Below are 18,306 nucleotides of genomic sequence, written 5' to 3' on the forward strand. Positions count from 1 at the left end.
CACATGATCTGGACTCTGAATTGATATAATCCTAGAAGGTAACAAAGGTCACATAGCCTCACTGTCTTAATCATTGTTCTACTGCTGTGAAGAGACATCATACCCAAGGCAACTCTTATAAAATAATTTAACTGAGGATTTCTTACAGTGCCAGAGAGTTAGTTGTTGTTGTTATTATTATTATTATTATTATTATTATTATTATTATTATTATTATTGGTAGCATGGCAGCATTACAGGCAAACATAGTGCTGTAGAAGTAATTGGGAGTTCTATATCATGATCTGCAGGCAAGAGGGAGAAATTGGGCCTGGCCTCCACTTCCGAAATCTCAAAGCTGATCTGAGTAATGTACTTCTAACAAGGCCCAACTTATGTAAGTCCATTGAAGACCATTTCCTATTCAAACCAGGCAGCATATAGGCTTTTAGAGAACATATGAGTAATAGAGGTTTGAAAAAATATTTATTTGTATTGTTTGTATGTGCATGATATTTTGGTAAGAAGACAACTGTAGAATCAGTTCTCCCCTTTCACGTTCATATGGCTTGGGATAGTTCAGCACAGGATAATAATATAATAATATGATAGGCCATCTCAATGACCCTCAATTGTTCATCTCACAGTGCGCTCAGTGTTTCTTCCAACTCACTCTGTAACTATTTTTTTTAACTTCAGCATGCATACTAGAGATAGGCACATCCAACAGGTAGCAGCATTCCTGTCTTTACTCCCTGCCTTGTGAAGTAAGGATGATGATAGCAGTAAAACCCAGATGAAAGAATCTATAACTATCCTTTCTGGGGATATATTAAAATACAATAAACAACAAAAGTTATCAAATTCCAAGGAGACTGAAAATGAGTTCCTTAGTGAAGAAATTTAGATCCAATACCACCAATTTTCATTACATCACTGATCAGCTAACCTATTTGCCCTATAGGGGGAAAAATTAAATCATGGAGAATTACAGAGATATACAGTGGATTCTTGTAACCATAAACAAGTAGAAAATCCAAGTACAACTACTGTAACATATATGGCTCCATTCCTTATCCAAGTCTGTGCTTTTCTTTGAAACTAATTTTTAACAATAGTTCTGTCAGTGCAGATGGAGACCCTTTTAGAGACACTATCATCACCTTACTTGCAGTCAGCATGCTAGCGTTGTGCATTTTCTGTATTACTGCACTTGGGTATCAATTATGTGGTATGCATCATAATTCAATGCAAAGAGATCTTGATTGCATTTTTCTTTTGCAAGCCATCATATGGGTTCTTTATATTGATGACATTATGGTGATTACAACTAGATGGTAAGAACTAAGAACTACTCCAGAATCACAGGCAAGGCATTTACATGTCAAAGGGCAGAATATATACCCAGGAAATTGTACTTGGATTTTACCTGAGTAACATTCTGAGTATCTAGCAATATGGGCTATGTTAAGATATCCAATATAGAATAAAAGATAAATTGCTGAATCTGACCACTTCTAATACTAATGGGCTCTGTGAGATTGATTTTATAATTAGGATATGATATTTCAGCTTACTTATTAAATTATACAAAAAACCTAATCTTTCTGGGTGACTTGAGAAAAATAAATCTCTGAAAGTGTAGATTGCATTATAAGATCTTTGGACACTGAGGACATAGTTTCTGACAGATCCTCAGGCTTGAAGTGTCAGTATAGACACTTATTACCTGGAACCTTGTGTAGACACATTAAAATTATGAAGAAAAATCTGCCATCCTGTGGGGATAACTATTCCCATCTAGATAAATATTTTGGGATTACTATTGTGTATTAGTGGAGGTTGGATTATTAAGTATGAAATCTCATGTCACTTAGAGAACTGAGTTGATAAAGCTGGATATATGGACTAATGGCATCTAAAAAGTTTCTAGAATTACCTCTGAGAATGTGAGTGCTTTTCAAGGTTAGGAAGAGCAACTTTAACTGGTGAACTGAATACAAAGAAGAGAACAAGCTGAGTACCAATATTCATCCTTCTCTGCTTCCTAAGTACAGATGCAATATGACCAGCTGCCTCCTGTTTCTAAAGCCATGGCTTTCCTGCCATAGTGGATTAAAACTTCAAGCTCTGAGATAACATAAAACATTTTTTTCTCAGTGGTCTTTTTCTGTTTTATATTTTTTTCCATTAGGAATTTTGTCATAGCAGTAAAGGAAGTAACTAATATTTTAAGTAACCATCTATATTCTGCATTTCAGTATGTATAGCCTCACTCCAATATTTTTAGAAATCATATATACAAGGGTAGACTCAAGAAGACAGGATATAAAGTGAATTCCATGAAGTAGTCCCAAATACACATGATTTCTAGAGTGATCTCTTATTGTTTGAACTCATGGCCTCTAGAGAAACCACCTATGATCAGACAACACAAGAACAAAAATCTCAGGGCTAGTCGGCAGAAAGCATTCCGTGGAGTACAGGCACTTTTCAAACTGTACAGCTGAGATAATATTGCGCCTTCCAGAGACATATCTGAAGAACACAGGTCAGGTGAAATGATCCTCTGGGCAGAATTCTGAGTAGTTTATTTGGTTGCTCACATTATAAAGATATAAATTGTCAGATGTAGAATTACAATGTTTATGTAATTTATGACCAAATGTTAGGATGTAGAATGAGAGACATAGAAATGAAATGATTATTTTAAAAAAGTGAGAAAGAAATCCAGGAAGAAATTTTAAACCTAATATACTAGAGTTGATGAAATCTCAGACTGTTAGCCAAGAAATGCAGGCCTGATGACACACACCTTGCATCCCAGCACTTGAAGGTAGAGCAGCATAGCTCTGTAAATTTGAGGGCAGCCTGGTCTGTAAAGAAAGTTCCATCAAAAAATATCTTCATGTCTTGAGAAAAGACAGAGAGAGAAGGAGAAAGATGAGAGCTGGTACAAGAATTGGTTTTCAACCTCTCCATGATTGTAAACCCTACTTCCTTCCATCTTGGGACCATTAATTGGGTTATTTTTGCCTATTTCTTTTGGTTCCTGGGCCTTAAAAAGGCTGACTAACTTTGGGAAACAACAGATAGATAATCTAATAGCAAAATCTATTCAGACACATTATTGTAGGTTAGCTATGGAGACCACGAGACTCAAGATGAGGTTGATACTCTATTCAGGGTATTCCCAAATCCCATCTCCACCCAACCAAAAAGAGGGGACTTCTTGCCCCTAGACCAAGCAGAGAGGGACCACCAGAACCCCCTCTACTGGCGATCTGAATTCTTAATTAGGCTGTGAGGCTAAGCACTGCAAGGGAATATAAATAAAAGTTAAAAATATGTTTCTGGGTTCCCTGAGGGACAAGCCTGATTGCATAGGGGTTGATGTCAAAAGTATCCCCTCTCGAGGAAAAAGACATCAGGATGGGTATGGCCCTCATGCCTCTCTGGACAACAACAGGAGGACCAGAGCCATTACAAGGTTCCCTTTAATAACTGGAGGTCAGGCCTCTATTGCCACCTTAGCAAGATTAGAATCGCCGAGGCCCTTCTATACTTGGAGAAGGGAAGAGATGTCAGGGGCAGCCCTGCTTATACACTGAAGGCCTAAAATCATCCATAAGCCTAAAATCAGCAATAGGCCTGACATACATGCCTGCTAACACAAAGTCTTGGGTCTCTGTGGAAAAACACTGAAACAGATGGTTATAAGCTATTGTAAACAGGCAGCTTTTGTGGAAATTTACCAGCTTGAGTAGTCATAGACTTTGTAAATAGGTAGCCTTGGCGGATAGTACCAACTTAGATAAGGATAAGTGAATCATAGGCAGAGTCATAGTGACCTGACCCCTGAACCTTCACCCAGCTGATACCCTGTTCTGAAAGATATCTGTACTCCCCCTGAACACCTATGCTCCTCTGTCATCCACTTCTCCACATCCTGCATTTTTGTGTTTATAACCCCTGTGTTAAAAAGTAAAAATTATGATTTGATAAAAAAAAATCTTCACTAGAGGATGACTTTAGTAATGAAGCAGATAAAATGAACAATTTTTTTTTAGTATAGTCATCTTCCATTTTCTTTTATCCAACACCATTTTTCCCATTACAATCATGAATAAAGTGACTATGGTAGCAGGTATGAAGATTTTCAGGGTCACAGCAACATAAAGTTCCAATAATCATCTTCAATCCCTTTAAAAGTACAGCTGAATACTTACTAAAAATCAGTATGTATTCACACGAGTTTCTGCTGTGGTAAATTACCTGGGCTAATCCAGACACTTGATGGCATCTTAACTATATTGGGTAACTTCCATCTTAGATGAACTGAAATAGGCTTCTAGGAATAGATGCACCTTTATTTATTTCACACTTCTGTCAAAAGTATAATTCATGAACTTGTTTAATGTCTTGCCTACTGTCTATATACCCTACAGAACAATGCTTTTGATCAAGTAACTCAGAAAGTTACCTAGTTTCACACTTCATCAATTCAAACACATTTCCCAACATTCGTGATATAACAGGCAATGGCATTTTGCATATTCAGTTATAGCATCTATAGAAATGTTTTAGGGTTAAAATTAATTATGCAGGAATTAATATATATTAAGAACTAACGTTCAGAAATTGGAGATGCTATAACCATAGCCAGGAATCACTGGTTCAGAATTCCAAATTTAGCCAATAAAATTGATCATCTCTACCACATTCTTCTTATTTCCATTCCCCCTGTCTCCCTGAACCAGTTCCTTTTTTCTATCCACTTCTGGTGTCTATTCCCCCCCGCCCCTTTTCAGTGAGATTCAAGTGTTCTTCTTTCTATCCCCTCTTGTTACTTAGCTTTGTTGGGGCTGTGATTGTAGAACAGTTATCCTGTAGTTTATGGGTAATATCCACTTACAAGTGAATACATAACATGTTTTGTCTTCTTTATGAGTCTGAGTTACCTCACTCAAGATGAGCTTTTTTGATGAGAACAGAGGGAGACATTACTGGAAAAAAACCAACAGGATTAGGTGAGTGGAGCATCTCTGAGACATGCTAGAAATCTAGGAAAATGGAAACTCATAATCTATGAGGGTGACCTTAGATAAAACTTATAGCAATGGGGATTATGGTCTTTGAACTAGCCATTTCCCTTTACCAGGCAAGACTTCCAGTGGAGGGATTGGGACACCACCCCAGCCAGAAAACATTAAACTCACAACTTGTCCTGCCTACAAAATGCATAGGAGTAAACAATAAAGCAGAATTTGAGGAAAGGGCCAACCAAGGGCAGGCTCAGCTTAAGACACATGCCATGAGATGCAGCCTACCCCTGACACAATTAATGCTATTCTGCTGTTTCAGACAGGAGCCTAGCATAACTGTCCTCAGAGAAGCTTCACCCAGTAACTGATGGAAACTGATGCAGAGACCCACAGCTTAATATTAAGTGGAGCCTGGAGAATACTGTGGAAAAAACAGGAAGGTTTGAGTAAGCCAGATGGGTAAATGACAACACAAGAGAATCAACTAAGTTGGGCCCATTGGGACTCATTGAGACTGAGCTGTCAATTGGAGAGCATGAATTGGATGGCCCTCTGCACATATGTAACAGTTGTACAGCTGGGTCCTTATAAGGGACTCATACAGCAGTAGCAGGGTCTGTCGGTCTATTATACATGCCTACCTTTGGATCCTTTTCTCCTTACTAGGCTTTCTTGTCTAGCCTCAATAGAAGAAGATATACCTAGCCTTACAGCAACTTGATATGTCAAGAGTGGTTGATATCACATAAAAGGCCCGGCTTTTCTGAGGAGAAGCAGAGAAGAGGTGTATGTGAGGATGTGAGAGAGAATGACTGGGAGTAGAGACGGGAAACTGCAACTGGGATGTAAAGTAAATAAATACCTTCATCAATATAAGAAAATGAGTGATATACTTCACTGCTATCTACACTGACTTTGATATACCTTTCTTCCTGTTCTCATATGTTTAAACTATTCTTTCCTGCATGTTTTTTTTCAAAAGGAAGCTTGCTTTCAACTAAGTATGAACTCACGTGTGATTTCAGACAGCTACTAACTGCTTTAGACTTCTCTTGTTTAATTAATCAACTAATAGCTACTGAAGTTGATTGATTCTAATCATAAAGAGAAGTTGAAGTGTATTCCACAGTAAGAACTGTAAATTGATAAAGGGACACACTTACGTACCTAAATGTGACACCACAATTGAAGTCACTCTGTAATTATGAACCTAATATAGGTTGAACAATCAATAGCACCTATTTGTCCAATGTAAATGTTTATGCACTTCCAACAGCTCAAGAACCTTAAGCAACTAAGTTGCTTGATTAAAGCAAAGGATCATTGAATAATTAAGTGAGAAAGCAATTATAAATACCAGCCTCTGAAGCAGACCACAAATCAGAAAGATGTCATTTTGGTATAAATATGTAATATTTCTTTGATACACATGTGAGCATCTAAGTGTGTGTCTGTGTATGTGTGTGTTATTTTCATTCACAATATATGATTATTTCCTGTGGCACTGGTAATCATATACCTTTATTTCTGGTAATAAATTTGGTATAGCACACAAAGTATCCAGCAGGCATGGTCTGATATTGAAGTGTCCTCCTGATCATAAATGAAAACTTAAGAGCTTTGTCTTCCAATGACCATCTACTCTTCTATGTTGAATATTGACAGATCAACAAGCCCAAGGAATCAGGAATACCTGGCAAATCTAGGCAGAGTCAAGACAAAAAAAAAGGATGAAGAATAAGTTTTAGAAATTGTTTGAGATAGAGTCAATTTTATAACTAATGTAGTATAAGCTATGTTTAAGGTATCCCAAACATTCAATTTCCAATCAATGGTAGCATGCAATGCATAAACATCCATAGTTCTGCTGTGTTTTCCTAGTGAAATGTCTCCATAAGCTCATGTGTTTAGGCACATGTTCATATTAACAGGGAATGCTGTGGAATCTTTAGAAGATAGATCCTTATAGGAGGAAGTAGGTGAGTTGGTGTTGGCTTTGAAGCTTTATAACCTGGATGCATTTATTGTTCCTTTACTGTTTTCTGAATGTAGATGCATTGTAACTCATGGGACATATTGCCCCCATCTTTTGCCACTTATGCTTTTCTCACCATGATGGACACTTATACTCAAATCCACAAACTGTAAGCAAAATAAGCCTTAAATGAACCTTAAATAAATCACCATTACTTGCTTCTTGCCCCTTCTATTGTAACATCCATGAGAAAAAAATAACTAACAAAACTTTTCAGTACCAGAATAATATGTGTTAGATAGTGAGATTATCTAGGCTTGTATTATATTAGAAGAAGGAAACCAATATAAGTTCAAGTTTCTGAACTGAGTACCAGACATTCAAAAATAAAATGCCTCTGATAGGCTCTACCAGAAGCTTAGAGAAACAGATGCAGATACTACAGCCAAGCATTGGATAAAGGTCCAGCACCCCTACGGAAGAGTTCTGGAAGGATTGAAGGAGCTGAAGGGGATGGTAACACCATAGGAAGACAATCAGTGTCAACTAACCTGGCCCTGGGAGAAACCAGAGACTAAGCCACCAACCAAAGCCTCCAGCACATATTCAGCAGAGGACTTCAGTTGGAGAAAATGTGCCTAATCATGTAAACACTTGATGCCCCAGGGAAGAGGGATGCTGGGTTGGGGGAGAGCACCTTCACAGAAATGAAGGGTAAAGGGAATGGAGTGAAGAACTCTGGGAGGGAGGGAGAACACTGGGTGGGTAAAACATTCACATTCGGGATATCAAAAAATAAAGTAGTTAATTATTTTTAAAAAGTAAAGAAAAAAAACTCTGGTGACTTTCATGGACTTTTTATTTTACTCAAGCTTACGTTTACAGGCAGCAAAGGCTACAAGGCCAGGTAGATTTCCCTAAAGAAGACAGGGTATTAAGAACCTCTGTTTTATGTGATATTCATGTTATCGATGAGTCGATATTATTTCATAAGCAGACTTATTTCAGATAAAAAATAAAATCAGCCAATTGTTGATTCAGTTCAACTTTTTTTAGCAAGACAATAATCTTTCACTTCAGTATGTCCAGGCTCATTTTGGTTGTATTACCGACAGCATAGCTTAGACTTAATTATGCCAGCCTTTCAGTCTTCATGTGGTTCTTTTATTCAGTTGTATATGAACAACGACAATACAGAAAAAAAAAATAATTGTATGATGAATTCAGGTGAGGCCTTTTGTAGTCAAGTCCTCTTTTCTAATACAGTCTATACCCTCTTCATTTACACATAAGACATGTGCATGACATCTTTTGGCAAAATAAGAACAGGAGAGTACATTTGTAATTTGGTAAGTAACACTAGTCTGAGAATAAAAACACAATAATACTAAACAAATGCACATCTAGATTGTTGCTTCAATTGTGGGATGAATTTTTGTCTGTGTTATTTTTCTTTAATCAAAACCCCTTATTACTGACAGTATTTTTTATGGGCTTAAATACTGAAATGTTAGTAGCAAAATAATTATAATTAGCAATAGGACATGTATTGAATTAGTCTTAAAGGAGAGTAAAAAAATTTTTTTCTAAATGAATGGAAATATATTTTTCTCTGTCTAACAAAAATAAAAGACTTAGGGGCTTTTGATCTCTGATGAAGTTTCCAGAGGTATCAGAGAAACAAACCTAATGAAGTCTCTTTACTGTCATAGTCAAGTGTGACATTCTTGCTGCATTTTTTTTTAATTGGAGAAAAGTGCCTTTATCCTTCTGCTTCCAGAAAACACAAGTGAAGACACAGATTCTAATGCAAATCACAGAAGTTACTGGCAGTTTAATTGGACAAAGGTCTTTGATATCAGAGCTTTTTTTTTTTTTTAAATCATCAGGCCCATTACATAGAAGAGAATGCTCCAGGCAAGGCTGAGGAAGAGATCAAGGGCACCTGTGGCCCCATCTCAGATACTGCCTTGTTCCTGTGGCTCAGGCTCCTTTCTGTCATTCAGCCTACTGAGGTTTTTTGTATGGGGTGGCAAGTGTGTAACACTCAGCTGACAGCTTGTATCTTCAGTGTCCTCCTAGCTTCCTGCTTGTCACTATTCTGGGCAAGCTCCATGCTGTTGAAGCCAGATTTACTTGCCAATATTTGCCTCCTCCCGTATAATAAACGTCTGGTTTAGCAATCTGAAAACTAGCCCTGCCCTTCTGTAATTCAGTTTATATTTCCCGTTAGAAATTTGACCATTTTCTGGAGTGCTCATCTCCAGAGAGATCATTAATTCTGTAGCTGTTAATCTGTATTTACAGGACAAACTCTTCAATGCTCTGGACTCTTCCTGTCACAGTAGGAGCCCTTACTATAGCCTTTGCCATCTCTTCCCTATATAGATACTACCTGGTCATAAAAGCAACATCCTATATGGCCCTGTAGTCACTCCAGGTTTTTCTCCCACCCAGAAGTCAAAAGAAACCTAACCACAAGCCTCTGGGCTACTTATTTTGCACATACTATGTTATGTGGGAAACACATGTTTTGTCATGGAACTGAATTCTATTAAAAAGAAAAAAAAAACATCAAAAGTTAAATGCTCTTTCAGAGTAAAAACTCTCCTAATAAATCCTGTGACCAGAAGAACAATTGGTAATTGGTCTCTGCAATTTTCTCTGGCACCTCATCATCTCCCACGGAATATAGCTAATGGCTGACCCATTGAGTCTCATTACAGAGGATAGATAAATTAGTGTGTTCCTGATCTGAAGCTCAGGGTATTGTTTTCCCGTGAGATACATGTTAAGGCATTAGGTAGTCAATGCTCATAGCTGTTTTTCTTCTGATTGAACCAAGCATATTCTTCCACTCTGAAATACATGTTCTCCTTTTTGATAGACTAGAGGTCTAATTTGTTTACTAGTATAAGGAATTGCTCTGTCTCTGTCTCTGTCTCTTCTTCTCCTTCTTCCTCGCTGTCTTCACCTGTCCCTGTCCTTTCCATTCAGGCTCCCTTGCTCCATCCTTCTTTCTCTCCCTTTCTACTACAGCTCCCTGACTCTCTGTCTGTCTCTCTCTCCTTATTCCTGTCTTCCTGTCTGTCCTTCCTCTCTTCTTTTCTACCTTTCTTTCTCTCTTTCTTTCTTTCTTTCTTTCTTTCTTTCTTTCTTTCTTTCTTTCTTTCTTTTTCTTTATTCAGTTTGCTCCTACTTACACACTCCTCCCCTCATACAATTCCTCTACCTTAGCCTCTTCCCTTTCTCTACTAAGTACCAACCTCCCATGGCACATCAACTCACTTCAGGACTGGACACATCCTCTCCCAGTGAGTCAAGACAACCAAGTTATGGGAATAAGATCGACATGCAGGTAACAGGTTCAGCTATGGCTGCCACTTCAGTTGTTGGAGGACTCACATGAAGTCCGAGCTGCACATCCGCTACATGTACAGTACAGGAGGCCTAGGTCTAGCCTATCTGTGTTCTGGTTGGTGGTTCAGTCTCTAGGAACCAAGGGTCCCAGTGAGATGACACTGTTGGTCTTCCCATGGAATCTGTATCATCTTTGGGTCATCCAATCCTTTCTCCACCTCTTCCACAAGACTACCTGAGCTCCACCTAATGTTTGGCTGTGGATATCTGCATCTGTTTCTGTCAGCTGCTGGGTGGAGCCTCTGAGAGGACAGTTATGTTAGGCTCCTGCAAGTATAACAGAGTGTCATTAATAGTGTCAAGGAGTGATTCTTGTCCATGGATCTCAAGTTGGAATAGTCAGTGGTTGGTGTAGCTTTAATTATTTTACATTCCTATTTTTAATAAAGGTTCTTAAATGCTTTAACCTTCTTTCTAGCCCACCATCCACGAGAGGTAAAGGAAACAAATTGTTATTAGAATATGGGGAAGTGGGTCTATCTTGAAATGGTTCTTTGGAGTAAATGCCATCTGTGTTGTCAAGGAATCAGCAGTTGTGTTCACAGGTCAGTAGCAGCAGCTCAATCCATTGGCAAACACTCCAAGTATATACCAGCAGTCCAGTTTAGTAGTGTTGGGATAGCAAACATGAATCATCAGAGCCAGCATGACCTAGCAAAAACAGCTAGGCCTCAGTCTAATTAGCATGAGTCAGTAGGAGGGACCAGAACCACCAGGATGGACCAGGACTGCCAGGAGAAGTTTTCAACTATGCCACTCTCAGCAAAGTGGAGATCAAGAAGCATTGCAGAGCTAGCTACATAAGCAAGCCAAGCCTAGCCCTCAACCCTGTCCATTGAGTCCTATTTATACTGCCTCCAAACATCATGTGTCCTCCATGGGTCTGGATTTACTTTGTGTCTTGCGTCAGCATGTGAGTTTGCATTAGCAAAACTCCATGTGGGGCTGTATCAGCTGGCATCCCTCTTCCAATCAGCCTGAGTCCATGCCAAATGGAGCTCAACAACACATGTAAGGTGAACCAGTACATGTGTGTCATTATTGAAGAATCCTTCTCATGCTTTTTTCACGTGTCTGCTTTAGTAAACCATTCCTTTTCCTGTGACTGCTTCAAGAAAAAACCTCTTCACGTGTCTGTTTTAGCAAAACACCATCCTACACAACTGATTTTTCAAAGAAGCATTAAGTCTTCACTTCAGGTTAGCTATTCCCTCAGTCTCTGTTCTGTCTTAAACCACTGCACTTGTAGGCAGGACATATTTTCAGTGGAAGGTTCTGTGCATGGATTGGTGTCTTTATTCCTCCACTGGAAGTCCTTCCTGGCTACAGAAGGTAGTCAATACAAGCCCCATATGCCCAATTGCTAGGGGGTCTCAGCTAGGGTCAACCTCATAGACTCCTGGTGCCTCCTTCATCCTTGGTCTCTGGCACATTCTAGAGATGTCTGACCCGCTGCCATCCACCAATATCCATTCATTCTCTAGGCTCTCTCTCCCAGGGTCTCTCCCTGACCCTCCCACCTACACAATGTTCCCTTCCTCATCCCTTCTCCTATCCATCCACTGAAATTCCACTTTATACCCACCAGAATAACTAAGATCAAAACTCAAAGGACAGCACCTGCTGGCAAGCATGTGGAGGAAGAGGTACATTATTCCATTGCTGGTGGGAGTGGAAACTTTTACAACCACTTTGGAAATCAATCTAGCAGTTTCAGAAAATTGGGAATAGTTCTACTTCAAGACACAGCTATGCTACTCCTTAGGCATACACTTAAAATATGTTCCACCATACTACCAGGCCACTTGATCCACTATCTTCATACTGCTTTACTTAGAATAGCCAGAAACTGAAAACAGTTTAGATGTCACTCAAATGAATAATGGATAAACAAAAGGTGGTTTATTTAGAGAATGGAATAATACTCAGATACTTAAGAAAAAGATTATGAAAATTGCAGCCAAATAGATGAAACTAGAAAATACCATCCTGAGTGAGGTAACCTAGACATAAAAAGACATGCATGGTATGTACTTACTTACAAGTAGATGTTAAACATGAAGCACAGGTTAACCATGCTACAATGCAGAAACCCAAAGTATCTAATGACAAGGAGGGTCCAAGGAGCATGATTGAATTTCACTCAGATGGGGAAATGGAGTTTTTTTATTTTCCTTTCAGTTGTTTAATAAAATGCTTTCTCTGTGTAGCTGTGAAGACTGTCCTAGTGGTCTGAACTTGCTCTGCACACTAGACTGGCCTCGAACTCAGAGTTCCACTTACTTTTTGCTTCCCTAGCCCCGGGATTAGGGCATATGCCACCACATGCAGATATGTCTGTCTATCAACCCTTCATTCTTCCTTCTTTACTCTTCTTTATTTCTTTTCTTCCTTCCTTCTCCTCCTTCCTTCTTTTCCTTTCTTCCCCCTTCTCTTTCCTTTTCTCTGTTTCTTCTTCCCTCCTCTTATTTTGAAGGATGTCTCACATTCATTCATATCCTATTCCTTACATATTCTCTTTAAAATAAAATAACTGTCTAAGAATTTTATTGTTTCTAAAAATCAAATAAACTTAGTGGGTCAGGAAATTATTGAGGGAATAATTTTGTTGCATCAGAGCTCTGATGATCTGTTTGATCTCCAGAACACACAGAAAACTCAGATACATTGATGTGCAATGGTAATACAAAGGCTATTGCAATAAGATGTGTTGAGAAAAATGAAAATCACCCAGAAGCTTCTGCGCTATTTAGCCTAATGTACGTAGAGCCACAACTAATAGAAACCCTTCTACAATAAAGACTAAGGTAAGAATTGACTCCTGAAAGTTGTCCTCTGAGCTCTGCTCTCACATAAGCAGAACCACACAAATGGAAATGGAAATGAAGGAAATGCTTTGGATGGAATTCTAATCTTTAAATTAAATAAACAAATAACTCATGAATTTTCAACTTAGCATCCTCTTAGCAAGATTAATGAATTTACAAACACATAGACTCTGTTAGTTTCAAAATTACTCTCTTAAAATTACTCTCTCAGGCATTTACTCCCTGACTGTGGTATCCATTCTCCAACAGGATTGCCTTGTCTGGCCTCAGTGAGAGATTTGCAGGAGATCCCCACCCTCTCAGAAAAAAAAATAAAGTTGAGAGGGATGTAGGAAAAAAGATCTCTGTGATGGGGAACAATATATTGTAGCACTATGGATTCCTTCCAAGTTAGGAGAGATTTAAATGCTTTCTTCTTGAGATTTATTTATTATAATCTTTCTGAGTTTCCTTGAAAATTAAAGTCATAATACCTGACAAAGGGAAAGATGATATCCGTAAGTGTAACTTTAATGTTTTTCAAAGGCTATGATTGATGATGGTACATTAGATACTTTAACCTCTCTTCTAGCCCATCACCCACTAGAGGTAGTAGAAAAGAAAGGATAATGGAAGAAGTAGACCTGTTTAGAAATGGTTCTTTGGAGCAAATTCCATCTATGTTGTCAGGCACTGGTTAGCAGTGGTCAATAGGTCAATCCATTCTCAAACATTTTACAGATATGCCAGCCGTCCAGTTCAGTAGTGTCAGGACAGCAGCAGGTGGTAAGACCTAGCAGGAACAGACAGGCAGGAGGGATATCAGGTGTAGGTCTTGGCTGTGCCTCTCTTGATTGAGAGAAGATCAGCAAGGAATCTAGACCAACAAGCATTTTACTATGCAAGAAAGTCAAGATCCCAGCCCACCTTCACTCTCAGTTGAGTCCTTTTAGTACTTCTTCCACATGCCACATGTATTTCAGGGTTCTTGCCTCAGTTTGTGTCTTGCTTCACACATAAGTCTCTCTCAGCTGACATCGCTCTGGCAATCAGCCTAAGTCTGAGGAAGCAGCCAGCAACTGCAGCACACCACAAGAAGTTTTTGGTGTATTTCTCTCTATGGATTCACATAAAATGTAGTTCAAATGTAAGCTAGACCAATAAATGCATGATATTAGCAAAATATCTTTCAACACAAGTTCTTTCACATACTTGCTTTATCAGACCCTCCTCTCTCCTGTGTCTGCCTAAGCTAAACATTCTTTCATGAGTCTTCCGTAGTCTTTCACCTGTGTCAGCTTCAATGAAGTATTCCTTCATCTGTTAGTCTTAGCAAAACACAAGAAGCATCACAATTGACTTTCCAAAAAACACTTACGTTTTCACTTCACATAAAACTTCTTATTTTGTCATTATTATTATTTTCACTGTTACTATTATTATTAATACTACTAATACTACTACTGTGTGTACATAAGTGCAAATGTAGGAATACAATCTGCATTACACATGTCAAATTCAGAGGACAATTCTATGGATTCTCTTCTACTGTCATTTAGACTCTGGTTTCCTTCTCAGCTCACAAAGCTTGTTTACTATGAAAAGGTACCCACTGAGCCACTTCAGCCCTTTCCTTCTCCCTCCCCCCACACCTCTCTTTCTTGAATTTCAAAATGTCTACCTGTATTCCCTATCGTTTTGGTGCATTTTGCTATGCTTTACATTGTTTGTTGTGATTTGTTGCTATTTTCTTACTACTATTTTAAAATATTAAAGCAAGAACCTTGCAGACAATAAATAAGTGCTCGTGTATTGTCCTGTATACTCTCCTGTGTTTTGCTTGATTATTTATCCCTTTCTAGACTTTATTTCCACACTTCAAATCCACTCATTATCACATATATACCAAATAAGCTTATAAGCTAGTTATTGACCTAAAATAGTATGGTGAATTTAAAGATAGCCACCCATCTACCTTAAATATTTTCTAGATTATATATAACACTCAAGAGAATAAAAATGTAAAACACACATACATACACACACACACACACACACACAAACATGCACGCACGCATATAGATACCTGGTATTCTTAAACATCAGAGTAATTATGCCCCCACTGCTGTTGTTGTCACAAGAGAAAAAATTAAATAAAAGCATCATTGTTTCAAACCTAGTGTTTAGAAACTTCTGAAAGAAAACAGTTGTTTCCTGTCTCCTGATATTGTAGTCATTATTGGTTCCCTCTTATCAATTTTTCCATACTCACCCTTTCATTCTCTGCCAAATCCTTTCACACACTCTTCAGTTATAATGTTATCTGTGCCCTCACTTCCTAACCCAATGTTGATATGCTTTCTTCTCCCTTTTATTTCCATTCCATTGCTTTCCAAAAGAGAGCTAACACTTCTGCCTGCAGCAATTTTTCCATTACTAAGTACTAAAGAAAGGGTCACTAATGCTGCCAGGAGCGATAAGAATGTATTTGACCTCCCTGCTTAACTGGGAGAAACCCAAGGCAAGAACTGTTTTTCTAACTTCCTTCATAAATAGATAGAGATTTGCTCTCTACTTGTGGAAGAGTAAGATGGCTACTTTTGTAACAGTAAATTGAGGTGGTTATCAAGTATGTAGGACTGAGAAAAAGGCTGACATTTGGAAAAATACAATGTAAAATATTAATGAAAATGTTTATAGAAATTTGCAGGACCATGGCTGTTTTTCACAGGGTAGTCAAAGAAATGTTGCAAGCAGTAGGAATTAAGAGAGCCAGGAAGGTCATGGGTGTCTTTTTGCTTCATTGACACAATTATAAAGGCAAGACTTAGTTATTCAAAGAAATAAAAACATTTGAAATTATATAAATATCAGATTTTCAGAAAAGTAAATAAACTGAACTTTAAGCTAGAAAACAGCAAAGTGCATTGGAATTGATGAGTGTGCCTATTTGCCAGTTGGATTTTTGTCTTCCTAAGGGCAGTCAGTGGTGGGATTACCTCAGGAAACAAAATTACAAGAAATGTTTCCTACTTCATCTAGGTAGCACATTAGGATGTGTTTTTGAGATGTTGCCTCTACTCTAAGAGTCAATAGAATGCTATACTCTGTTCTTGAGTGTTTCCTGTAAATGTGTTCAGTATAAAGCTGTTAGTCTCAATTAAAGGTATTTTCTTTGTTAATTCTCTTCACTATTCCAATCATCACTCTCTGCCAATCACACAGTGGACTCCAAAAGAGATTCCACTAAAATGATTATCTTTACAGGAATAATCACTTTCTAGTCGTCCATTTGTCAACTATAAACTACAGTAGATTTTATGCCTTTTAATTTATAGCAAAATATTTATTCATGTATGATTTTGTATGAAAATTTGATAGATATGTGGTAATGTCTATGTGTTTGTGTGTGTGTGTGTGTGTGTGTGTGTGTGTGTGTGTGTATGTTAAGGAGGGATTACAGGATAGTGTTTTATAGAAGCACAAAAACCTGATTGTCCTTTTCTAATTGCTGTTATAACATACTTGACAAACTCAACTTGATGAAGAAAGTGTTTATTTTAGCTCAGGTTTTAAGAAGGCGAGCAGTCATTCTTTGTAGAATAAGCAAGCCAGAAAGAGAGAAAAGCAGGTGCTCATGTTAGGTCTACAATCAGGAGGCTGAGAAAGAAGTACCAGCCCACATCTCAATTTATTTTTTTCTTAACCTATGTACAATACGACACACATTATAATGGATCTTTCTTCCTCAGGATAAACTTTATAGAATGGTATTGGAGTGCTATCTTTATTAGGTAATTGATCTAGTTAAGATCACATTAAAGATTACCATAATAATTCTACCCTATTTTGGGCATCAATTTTCAATATTATTCTTTTATGTTGCTGTGACCAAATAAATGACCTGACAAGAAGAAACTTATGAAAGGAAAGCTTATTTGATTCTTAAGCACATCCTGCTTCCCCATGGAGGTCTGTGGGGACCCCAAGAACAACCACCTTGGACAATTGCCCCACTAATCCTTTTCCAGCCTGGTCTGCATAGGCAATGCAGGAAGTGGTGAGTTGTATGCACATGGTCTCCTGGCCTCCATTTTCTTCTCTGTGGTCATTCTGTTGTCCTGATGAGCCTTGTGGATCTCTACAAAAGCCCCAAATTTTCTGCTTCTCTGTGGAGGCCTATGAAGTGTTGAGAACATTCAGCCTGCAACACTGCCTCACCAATTCCTTGTCCTGGATATTCTATCTTGAATCTAATCTTATAAAGATGATAGAGTCCTTTAAAGAGGAAATTAATAAATTCTTTGAAGAAACAACAAAAAAAAGATGCATTCAAACGGATATACGTATTTTAAAAAATGTAAAAATTAAAAATTACAAAGAAACAAGTGAATGATTTTAGGACCTTTAGCCTGATTTTTGGTTGAGCTCTGTTTGAAACCCCAGTGACCCAGCAGGTGATCCTGCAGGGTTTCCTACAAAGGATGGTAGGAATTCACCAAGCTCCCAGACCCTAGGCTCCTGACAGGAGGCTTCAGATCTCCATAAATTTGAGCAGTTAGTAGGCCAATGCCCACTAGGTCCTCCACAGGTAGAGGACTTGACTACAGGCCACAGAGGCTCAAGAAAGATCTCCATATTAATGAGATACCTAAAGGCTAGAGGGCCAATTAAACATTTCTTCCCATACCTTCCTCTTTACAAAATGTATTTAACCTCAGGCCCACCCTGAAAAATTAGTGTATAGTTTTCATTCACTTTCCGCCATGATAATAAATATTGTAAGACCATGGACTGTTTCTCTTCTTCGAAATCCATGTGGGTAACAGTGGATCACGTCTTCATCCACAGAGCTGCTGCCTAATATCTCGGGGTGGGGGGAACACCTCTCTGTGTTCCCAGATACATAGACCACTCAGCCACCCAGCCCGTGTGAGCAGCTGCCACACAGCCAAGCAAGTCTACAACCAAGAACTCTCTTCCCTGTGGGACACAGCCAACGCTTCCCCCACTCACTCCTTCAGCTCCAGACAAATACAGCCCATATGCCCTTACTTCATTCTTGGACCCTCCACAGCCC

Source organism: Arvicanthis niloticus, chromosome 9 (genome assembly GCF_011762505.2).
Source record: "Arvicanthis niloticus isolate mArvNil1 chromosome 9, mArvNil1.pat.X, whole genome shotgun sequence".
Taxonomy (NCBI): domain Eukaryota; kingdom Metazoa; phylum Chordata; class Mammalia; order Rodentia; family Muridae; genus Arvicanthis; species Arvicanthis niloticus.